Below are 10379 nucleotides of genomic sequence, written 5' to 3'. Positions count from 1 at the left end.
GGAGAAGCAGGCTCCATGCAGAGAGCCTGATGTGGGACTGGATCCCAGGTCTCCAGGATCACACCCTGGGCCGAAGGCATCGCTAAACCGCTGCACCACCGGGACTGCCCCTAAATCTGTATTTAATTTAATCAAAAGTCACTTTCTGCAGCATTTCTACCATTCATGTAAGAATTGAATATATATGCACATATGAGCTTCACAGTAGAACCATATCATTTCAGATTGCACACGCAGTTAAATACTCTTATATTTGCCTTAAAACTGGCATAGCATGGGATGCCTGGGTGGCTCAGCAGTTAAGTGTCTGCCTTCAGTCCAGGATGTGATCCTGGAGACCTGGGATTGAGCCCCACATCGGGCTCCCTGCATGGAGCCTGCTTCTCCCTCTGCCTGTGTCTCTGCCTCTCTCTCTCTCTCTGTCTCTCCTGAATAAATAAACAAAATCTTTAAAACAACAAAACTGGCACAGCACAACATAAAGACAAACATAAATTTAAAGCTAATAAGTTACCATTTTAATTTTTTCTTTACTTAGAACAACATTAAATAGAAAATAAAAACACCATAATAAGTCAAGGAGACCCTGGAAGAAAGGAAAAATCTTTTTATTTTACTACCTTTAATGGCACCTTTTTTTCCCCTGCCTTTTGAATACAGGGCTCTGCATTTTCATTTCACACTGAGCCCTGCAGATTACAGAGTTGGCCCTGATTATTCTTTTCTGTATTGCAGAGTCTGGAAAGCTACAAACTCTAAACACTAGAATACTGCATACAAAATAGTTTCCACAAATTAGAAGCCCTGCAAGAAATTTGAATGGTAAAGAGAAACAGATGCTATTTTCCTGCTACTTTTGGCAGGGTTCCATGGGGAAGGAGGATTCTAGAGATGCCAGTGGTCTATCTCCAGCCTTGTGCATGGTGTGACAGAGTTTCAGTGGCAAAACTAGCAGGCTTTCTCTTCCGGGATCTAAGAAGCAGCAATGGTTATGTGGTAGCTTAGGCCCTGTACTCCTAAATTCTGAATCAGAGCTATGGTGGCGGGGTCTTGAACAGGAGTCATGTTTTCTACAAGTCATTCTTGGATCTTCAGTCTACAACCTGCTCCTCCAAACTTTCCAATAATTTTGTAAAACCTACAATTCCATATATATATATTTTTTAAGATTTTATTTTTTTAAAAGATTTTATTTATTTATTTTTTAATTAATTTATTTTTTTAGATTTTATTTATTTATCCATGAGAGGCACAGAGAGATGCAGAGAAAGAGGCAGAGACACAAGCAGAGGGAGAAGCAGGCCCCATGCAGGGAGCCCGACATGGGACTCAATCCCAGGTCTCCAGGATCACCACCCGGGCCGAAGGCAGGTGCTAAACCGCTGAGCCACCCAGGCTGCCCAGATTTTATTTATTTATCCATGAGAGGCACAGAGAGAGAGAGAGGCAGAGACACAGCCAGAGGGAGAAGCAGGCTCCATACAGGAAGCCTGACGTGGAACTCAATCCCGGGCCTCCAGGATCATGCCCTGAGCCGAAGGCAGGCACCAAACCATGGAACCACCCAGGGATCACCTACAATTCCCTATATTAAATTATTTTTTTCTGTAAAATATCTAGAATACAATTGCTTGAAATCAACTCCCAAACATCACACATTCTAGTGGAATGTACCACTACTATACCATCATTAGTAATAATGAAACTAAGCTAAAACATCTGGTCAATTTAAAAAATACAATGTGAGACCCCCGGATGGCTCAGCGGTTGAGCATCTGCCTTCGGCCCAGGGCATGATCCTGGAGACCCAGGATTGAGTCCCGCATCGGGCTCCCTGTGTGGAGCCTGCCTCTCCCTCTGCCTATGTCTCTGCCTCTCTCTGTGTGTGTCTCATGAATAAGTAAATAAAATATTTTTTAAATAATAAATAAATAAATAATACAATGCACAGCTTGTAAGTATGTATTTATTCATTAAATTCTTTCCTTTTTAAAAGATTTTTTATTTATTTGAGAGAGAGAGAGTGAGTAAGAGGGAGAAAAGGAGAGAATCTGAAGCAGACTTTGTATGAGCACCAAGTGTGATGCAGGCTCAGTCCTGTGATGCAGGGCTGAGTCCCACAACCGTGAGATCATAACCTGAGCCGAAATCAAGAATCAGACACTTAATTGACTGAGCCACCAGGCGCCCCTCAATCCTTTCTTAAAACTAACAAACCTTGGGATCCCTGGGTGGCGCAGCGGTTTGGCGCCTGCCTTTGGCTCAGGGCGCGATCCTGGAGACCCGGGATCGAATCCCACGTCGGGCTCCCGGTGCATGGAGCCTGCTTCTCCCTCTGCCTGTGTCTCTGCCTCTCTCGCTCTCTCTCTCTGTGACTATCGTAAATAATAAAAATAAATAAATAAATAAATAAATAAATAAATAAATAAATAAATAAATAAAAAAAAAAAAAAAAAAACTAACAAACCTGGGGTAGTTTGACTACACTGATCCCTGTCATGATGGTCCCAACTCCCAAACTTCAGGTTCAGAACCTTTTCAACAACAGTACTTTTCTTTTTTCAAAGTAGGATATGAAAAGTCCATTCTGCTCAAGACCTTCTTATAAAGCCTCAGATCCAGACTTTGACCATAAATAGAAAAGCTCCAGGCCCAACTTCTACTCCCTGAAGTTGCACAGCCCTGACCACCCACTTGTGCCTCTGGCTGTACCTCATCCACACTTGCACTACTTGCCCTCCCACCTCCTGAGAACTTATAGTTCCTTTACCCCTCCATTTCTTCAACCAATACAAGTTGGTTGGAAACTCATCAATCTTCCCTCCCATCAGCAAAGGTCCTGTGTCCAAGGAGCTCCCTAGTTAAGAGAAGCCTGAGAGTAAATAAACCTAATGAGGAGGGTGAGCTTTGCAAAATGAGTCTCACCCAGCCAAGCCTGGGGGCCAGCCTGCAGAGGTTAGTAAGGTGGTAGCCACCTTCTTGATGAATTTTATCTCCTCTTCCAGGAAGTGACTCTTTGGGAAGTCAACAACGGAGGTCTATGCAGAATCCAGGGCATGCAGATCAAAAAGGGCCTGCAACAGGTTTTTCTCCAGGGCCATGGTGGCTTCCCTGTCTCCAGGGTTCTGCCCCACTCATCTTGGGAGAGCTTCTGCACATCCTGGTTTTGCATCTTCATAAGATGCAGGGAGCCCTTGCCCTTCTCCTGGACCAACTGATGAAAGTGGCCCCTGCTCTCCAGAGCTACATCCTCAAGTTGGAAGTAGAAGCCCAGAGAGAGGCAGGTATAAGATCCCCCAGATACATGTTGACAAGGTGGTTGATGGCCGTCTTCACCCCAGGGGAATAATTCTGATGAATCTGGGAGCTCATGGTTAATCAGCAATAGGGAACTCAACTCAAAATATGGTGTTGGCTGGTCCTGGAAGCAGAGAATAGATGAAAAGATGGTTCCAAAAGTTGCAACTGGAAGATAGGTTGGAGGGTAGTAAAAGGCTGGAAAGAGGGACATGCCCAGGTCTGTTCTGTCCAACACTGTTGGAACAAAAGATAGATCTGCAGATCATCAGGTACCCTGCTCCAAAGATTACCTTTTAAAATGGTAGATCCTATTGACCAGTGTGCCATTTATGTCCGGCAACTTTGCTAAAGCCTCATTTTAGTTGTGCTTTTTTTTTTTTTTTTTTTTTTTTTTATGATAGTCACACAGAATGAGAGAGAGAGGCAGAGACATAGGCAGAGGGAGAAGCAGGCTCCATGCACCGGGAGCCTGACGTGGGATTCGATCCTGGGTCTCCAGGATCGTGCCCTGGGCCAAAGGCAGGCGCTAAACCACTGCGCCACCCAGGGATCCCTAGTTGTGCTTTTTAAAAAATATTTTTATTTATTTATTTGAGAGTGAGAGCGAGAGAGAGATTACAGAGAGAGAGGGAGAAGCAGAGAAGCCCCGATGTGGGGCTCAATCCCAGGACCCTGAGATCATGACCTGAGCTGAAGGCATATCCAACTGAGCCACTCAGGCACCCCATGCCTCATTTTAGTTTTAATTTTTTTCATTTGTTTTTTTTTTAAGTAGATGATTTTTTAAAATATTTTTACTTATTTATTCATGAGAGACACAGAAAGAGAGAGAGGCAGACATAGGCAGAGGGAGAAGCAGGCTCCATCCAGGGAGCCCGATGTGGGACTTGATCCTGGAACTCCCGGATCACACTCTGACTTTGGGTCTGACAGAAGCTCAACTCCTGAGCCACTCAGGCATCCCTAAGTAGATGATTATTTGAATAAGTTTTTCCTTCCCTTCCTATCTTTACACCTAATAGCTCTTTTTCTTTTCTAATAGCATTTGGCCAAAATATTCAGTACTATGTCAAGTTGTGACAATGGTAGCAGGAATCCTTATTTAGTTCCCAATCCTAAAGAAAATGTGTCTAAAGTTTCCCATTAAGAAGAACATTTACAAAAAAAAAAAAAAGAACATTTAATTTGGTAATATAAAAAATGTTCCATTGTGCATATACATCCATTTTTCTTTCTTCAGTGTGCATTTTATGTATTTGCACATTTTCTCTTTTGTCTTGTCAAATGTATATGACTTAGTCTTGTTTTTTAATATTTTATTTATTTATTCATGACAAACAGAGAAACAGGCAGAAACATAGGCAGAGGGAGAAGTAGGCTCCCCATGGGGAGCCTGATGAGGGACTCGATCCCAGGACCCCAGAATCACAACCTGAGCCAAAGGCAGACACTCAACTACTGAGCCACCCAGGTGTCCCTGACTTAGTCTTTTCAAAGTACCAACTTCTGTTTTGTTCATTCTTTCTATTGCCTTTTTGTTCATTTCATTAATTTCTACTGTTTTGCATTTTCTTTTTTTTTGTTTTTGTTTTTGTTTTGGGGTTTGATCTGTTCTACTTCCAACATATTTATGTGATTTTTCATTTTGTTTTTTATTTTTAAAAAAAATTTTAAGGATTTTATTTATTTATTCATGAGAGACACCGAGTGAGAGAGAGAGAGGCAGAGACACAGGCAGAGGGAGAAGTAGGCTCCATGCAGGGAGCCCGACATAGGACTCAATCCTGGGTCTCCAGGATTATGCCCTGGGCCAAAGGTAGGCACTAAATTGCTGAACCACCCAGACTGACCCTCGTTTTGTCTTTTAATTGAACTTTTTTACTTTGAGATAATTGTAGATTTTTGTGTAGTTATGAAATAATACAGAGAGATTTCATTTACCTTTTATCCAGTTTCCTCCAAAAGCAATATCTTGCAAAGCTATGGTAGAAGATCACAACCAGGCTATTGACATTGTCAAGAAACAGAGCATTTTCCATCCCCACAAGGATCCCTTATGTGGCCCTTTAGTCACACCCATTTTGTCCTATCCTCAACCCTTCCTTAGCCCCTGGGCAACCACTAATCTCTATCCTATGTCTATGATTGTCATATGGTGTGTAACATATTGTGATTTGCTTTTTTTTTTTTTTAAAGATTTTATTTATTCATTTGAGGGAGAGAGAGCATGAGCCAGGGCAAAGGGAAGTGGGGGGGGGGGACAAGCAGACTCCCTGATGTGTGTGGAGCCCAACGTGGGACTTTGCCCAAGGTGGAGGTTTAACCAGCTGAGTCACCCAGATGTGCCTTTTCACCTAGTTCTTTATGATTTCTTGTTCTTGTATCATATTAATATCTTTATCATCTTGAATATATTATTTTTTATTTTATTTATTTAGTTTTATTTATTCATTCATGAGAGACAGAGAAAGAGAAGCAGAGACACAGGCAGAGGGAGAAGCAGGCTCCATGCAGGGAGCCCGACATGGGACTTGATCCTGGGTCTCCAGGATCACGCCCTGGGCTGAAGGCAGCGCTAAACCACTGAGCCACCCGGGCTGCCCTTGAATATATTATTTTTAAACCTATCTGATCCAATAATTCTGCTTTAAGTATTATATGCTGTTCAATTTATTGTCTTTCTTTCATAGCAATTGTTTTTCTTAGGTGTCTAGTTATCTTGGTTTATGACTTTATGTTCTTCAAGTACTAGTTGTTCCGTTTGTGCATGTTGAGGAGGGGCTGAAGGACAAGCCATAGTGCCTCTCATTTTTTTTTTAAGATTTTATTCATTTATTCATGAGAGACACACAGAGAGAGGCAGAGACACAGGCAGTGGGAGAAGCAGGCTGCCTGTGGGACTCGATCCCAGATCCCAGGATCATGCCCTGAACCAAAGGCAGACACTCAACCACTGAGCCACCCAGGCATCCCTCTCTCTGTGAATTTAAAGACAGAGGATGGAACAAGCTCCAGGGTGGAAAGCCTTAGACAAGGTTCCTTTCACTGCCACTCTATTAGGCCACTTCTCTGGCCAGGGATTTACCTACAAACTCTTGAAAAGAAACCCCTAGTGCAAGAGGTAGTCTCCCTAGTTTATGATTGCCCAGTCCTGGATGCAGGAGCAGGGAGAAGTGATATTCACCAATCCTTCACTCCCACAGGACTTCTACACTATTCTGTTGTTATTTTGGTGACACAGTGAGTCTGGGCTATCATTTAATGTAGGAAGGGGAAAAAATAGAACTTCAAGGCCCCATTGTCTCATTGCCCTTTAGTCCTCCCCCCATGACCATAGCTGCTAATACCAATGAACATGCACACGCACAAACGCGTACACACACACACACACACACACACTTTCAGAGCTAACTAAAGCTTTCAACCTCCCCAGGGGTTTCTTGTTGACGTCTCTGATCTGTGCTTCTCTCTTGCTTCCATTGTTTCTCTAGGGTTGATTTTGGGGGAGGAAGCCAGCAGGCTATGCTGGTTCACCATTTTGATGTGAGTTTATAAGAGATGTACTGGCTGCTACGTAGAAAATGGAATTTAGGAGGGCAATCTTGGGACAAGGCAAATTAGGAGATTATTGAGGTACTTCTGGTCAAAGAACAAACTAGGATGCTAATGGTAAAGATGGAAGAAATTAGATTCAAGAGTTCTGGACGTAAAATTAATAAATCTTGCTGATGAACTAACTTTTCAGGTGAAGAAAGAATAATGGCTACCGTTCAGCATAAAAAAACCTGGATGTACGGATGAAGCTATTTTTGGGATAGACTGACACAGAGGCAAAATTGGGGGACTTCCAACTTTAGAGTTCTGTATTGCATATTCTTATTGGCTAAAACAGCAAAACCCCTAAATTGGGGGAGTTCCCAGGCAGGGCCTTTTGCCATTCTCCCCATCCTCAAAACCACGTCTCTCTTTTGACTCTGTCCCATGCCAAGAAGGCGTATCATAGATGGGCTTTTTGACAGTCTCAGGGTCTCGTTTCAGAGTCTCTGTTACTGTTATGGGAAAGGACACAGTATGTATGACCTCCAAGTTTCTGCTCACTGGGATCAATTACTGCAGCTAGCTCTTCGTTTCCAATTTCCCATTTGTTGCTTTTTAGTTTCCTTGAATCCATTTCTCCTTTCCTGTCAGCATCCCTTTTTTCTTTTTCTTTTTTTTTTGCCTTAGTCTGGTGGAATTCCTATAATCAGGTGCTCTGCTCTCCCTGCCTGAGTTGTGAACCCTGGAATGTGAATGCTGAGCAAGTGATGACAAAGTGAAGACGACTGTACTTTTTTTTAAAATAATTTTTTATTTATTCATGAGAGACACAGGCAGAGGGGGAAGCAGGCTCCATGCAGGGAGTGGGACTCGATCCCGGGTCTCCACGATCAGGCCCTGGGCTGAAGGCGGCGCTAAACCTCTGAGCTACCCAGGCTGCCCCAAGATGACTGTACTTTATTAATTCCATTGGCAATAGGCTGACTTCAACCTGCTAGGGCCATTCCATTGTTTCTGGGTCCCAACCTCTAGAGGTGCTAATAAATATCCTTTTGCTCAAGCCAGTGTCAGTTCTTATTGCTTGCAATCAGTGTACCTTAATAATAACCACACTTTATGGAGTACCAGGACATGAGTGAAGCCCGCCCCCAAACGCCCAGCTTCATTGTGACAAATGGGTTAGTATTGATCTTAATCCCCCCCCACCATCCCACTCCCAAGCAGCCCTTTGTTTTTTCAGAATTGTCCCATATAATAAGGCCTGCGAGGATTGTTTTGTTTGTAACCAAGACTTCCCACATTTACAGCTGAAGTAAATTGATGTCCAGGGTAGCATTCAGGGAGCATTTTAACCAAAAGGGAATTTATTTCCATTGCCCAGACTCTTACTCTTTGGGCCTCTGAACTCAGTTCCAGTTACTCTGAGCTGAGACCTCTCTTCCCAACAAGGCTGGTTAGAATTGTTCTCTGAAGATGACCAGTATCTCATCCTTCTCCTCCACCCAAGTTAGATCCCTAAGAAAGATGATTAGAGGGCCTCTCAGGTCTTTCGTGGTCTTAGTTTTTACACTTCACTAAAAATCACTCCTATAGGGTTTGAATCCAGCTAGGAACTGCTGTTCCAATATACATCACATAGCTCCCTATCACATAACTTGATGCAATTCTCTCAAGCCTTATAGAGATAGTTTTTCCTTCCTACTTTTGTGTAGCCAGAAGCTGTATATATAAATTCTGACAATTACCCATGTTACCAAATACATTTTGAGTCACACACACTGACATGAACATTTGCACATGTGAGACCACATGTGGTTCTTGACGACAAATTCTAATGTTTTGTATCCATCACTATTCCTCCAACATTTCCAAAGCCTTTACTTCTGTAATATTTTGGCATGTTCTAACCAGAAGTTCCAATTTTCCTTTCAATATCTATAGTCATTTCCTGTCTCCAGCTAACAGTCGCCTATAACCCTGGAATTAGTCAGGGTTCTCCAGAGAAATGGAACCGAGATACATATGCATGTGCTTGAACGTCTGGAAAGAGACTGGTTAGAAGGTAGTGGTTTGGGACACCTGGGTGGCTCAGTAGTTAAGCGTCTGCCTTCGGCTCAGGGCATGATCCTGGAGTCCTGGGATTGAGTCCCGCCCACATCGGGCTCCCTGCATGGAGCCTGCTTCTTCCTCTGCCTGTGTCTTTGCCTCTGTCTCTCATAAATAAAATCTTAAAAAAAAAAAGGTAGTGGTTCATGATTATGGAGGCGGAGAGGGCCCAACATCTACCGTCTCCTAGCTCAGTGAGGAGTCAGCCTTTCCCTCTCCCTCTTTACCCCTCCCCCCACTCATTCTCTCTCAAATAATCTTTAAAAAATTATTAAAGATTATTTATTCATGAGAGATCAGAGAGAGAGAGAGAGAGAGGAGAGGCAGAGACACAGGCAGAGGGAGAAGCAGGCTCCATGCAGGGAGCTCGACATGGGATTCAATACTGGGTCACCAGGATCAGGCCCTGGGCTGAAGGCGGCACTAAACCGCTGAGCCACCTGGGCCGCCCTCAAATAAATAATCTTAAATGGGATCCCTGGGTGGCGCAGCGATTTGGCACCTGCCTTTGGCCCAGGGCGTGATCCTGGAGACCCGGGATCAAGTCCCACGTCGGGCTCCCGGTGCATGGAGCCTGCTTCTCCCTCTGCCTGTGTCTCTGCTTCTCTCTCTCTCTCTGTGACTATCATAAATAAATAAAAATTAAAAAAAGGTTTATTAATCTTTTTTTTTTAATTTATTCATGAGAGACAAGAGAGAGGCAGAGACATAGGCAGAGGGAGAAGAAGCAGGCTCCACGCAGGGAGCCCGATGTGGGACTCGATCCCTAGTCTCCAGGATCAGGCCCTGGGCTGAAGGTGGCGCTAAACCGCTGAGCTACCTGGGCTGCCCCAATCTTTTTTTTTTTTTTTAAGATTTTATTTATTTATTAGAGAGAGAGAGAGAGAGAGAGAGAAAGCAGAAACACAGGCAGAGGGAGAAGCAGGCTCCATAAAGGGAGCCTAACATGGAACTCAATCCCGGGTCTCCAGGATCACACCCTGGGCTGAAGGCAGGCACTAAACCGCTGAGCCACCGGGGTTGCTCTATTAATCTTTTTTATTAATTTCAGAGAATTCAATCATGTCTGAGCTCTAAGGAACCCGGACCTTAGAACTCATTTGTTCCAGATGAGAAAAATGAGGCCTAGAGCTTCAACAGTATTCTTCCAGTCACTCAGCCTAGAAAGTTTTTCCCAGGTAATTAAGGAAAAAAAGAAAGAAAATGAACTTGTACTAAGATCCACTTTCTAAACATCTAAACTACAAATGGTGAATGATCATTTACATACCAGGAAAGCTTCAGCCCTTTTGATTTATCCTACACATTTTCAAAAAAACCAAAAAGGGGCGCCTGGGTGATTCAGTTGGTTAAGCATCTGCCTTAGGCTCAGGTCATGATCCCAGGGTCCTGGGAACGAGCCTGCATCCCAAGCCCTTGTCCCATGTTGTGCTCCC

Source organism: Nyctereutes procyonoides, unplaced genomic scaffold (assembly GCF_905146905.1).
Source record: "Nyctereutes procyonoides isolate TBG_1078 unplaced genomic scaffold, NYPRO_anot_genome, whole genome shotgun sequence".
Lineage (NCBI taxonomy): Eukaryota > Metazoa > Chordata > Mammalia > Carnivora > Canidae > Nyctereutes > Nyctereutes procyonoides.
This window is presented reverse-complemented; position numbering follows the sequence as displayed.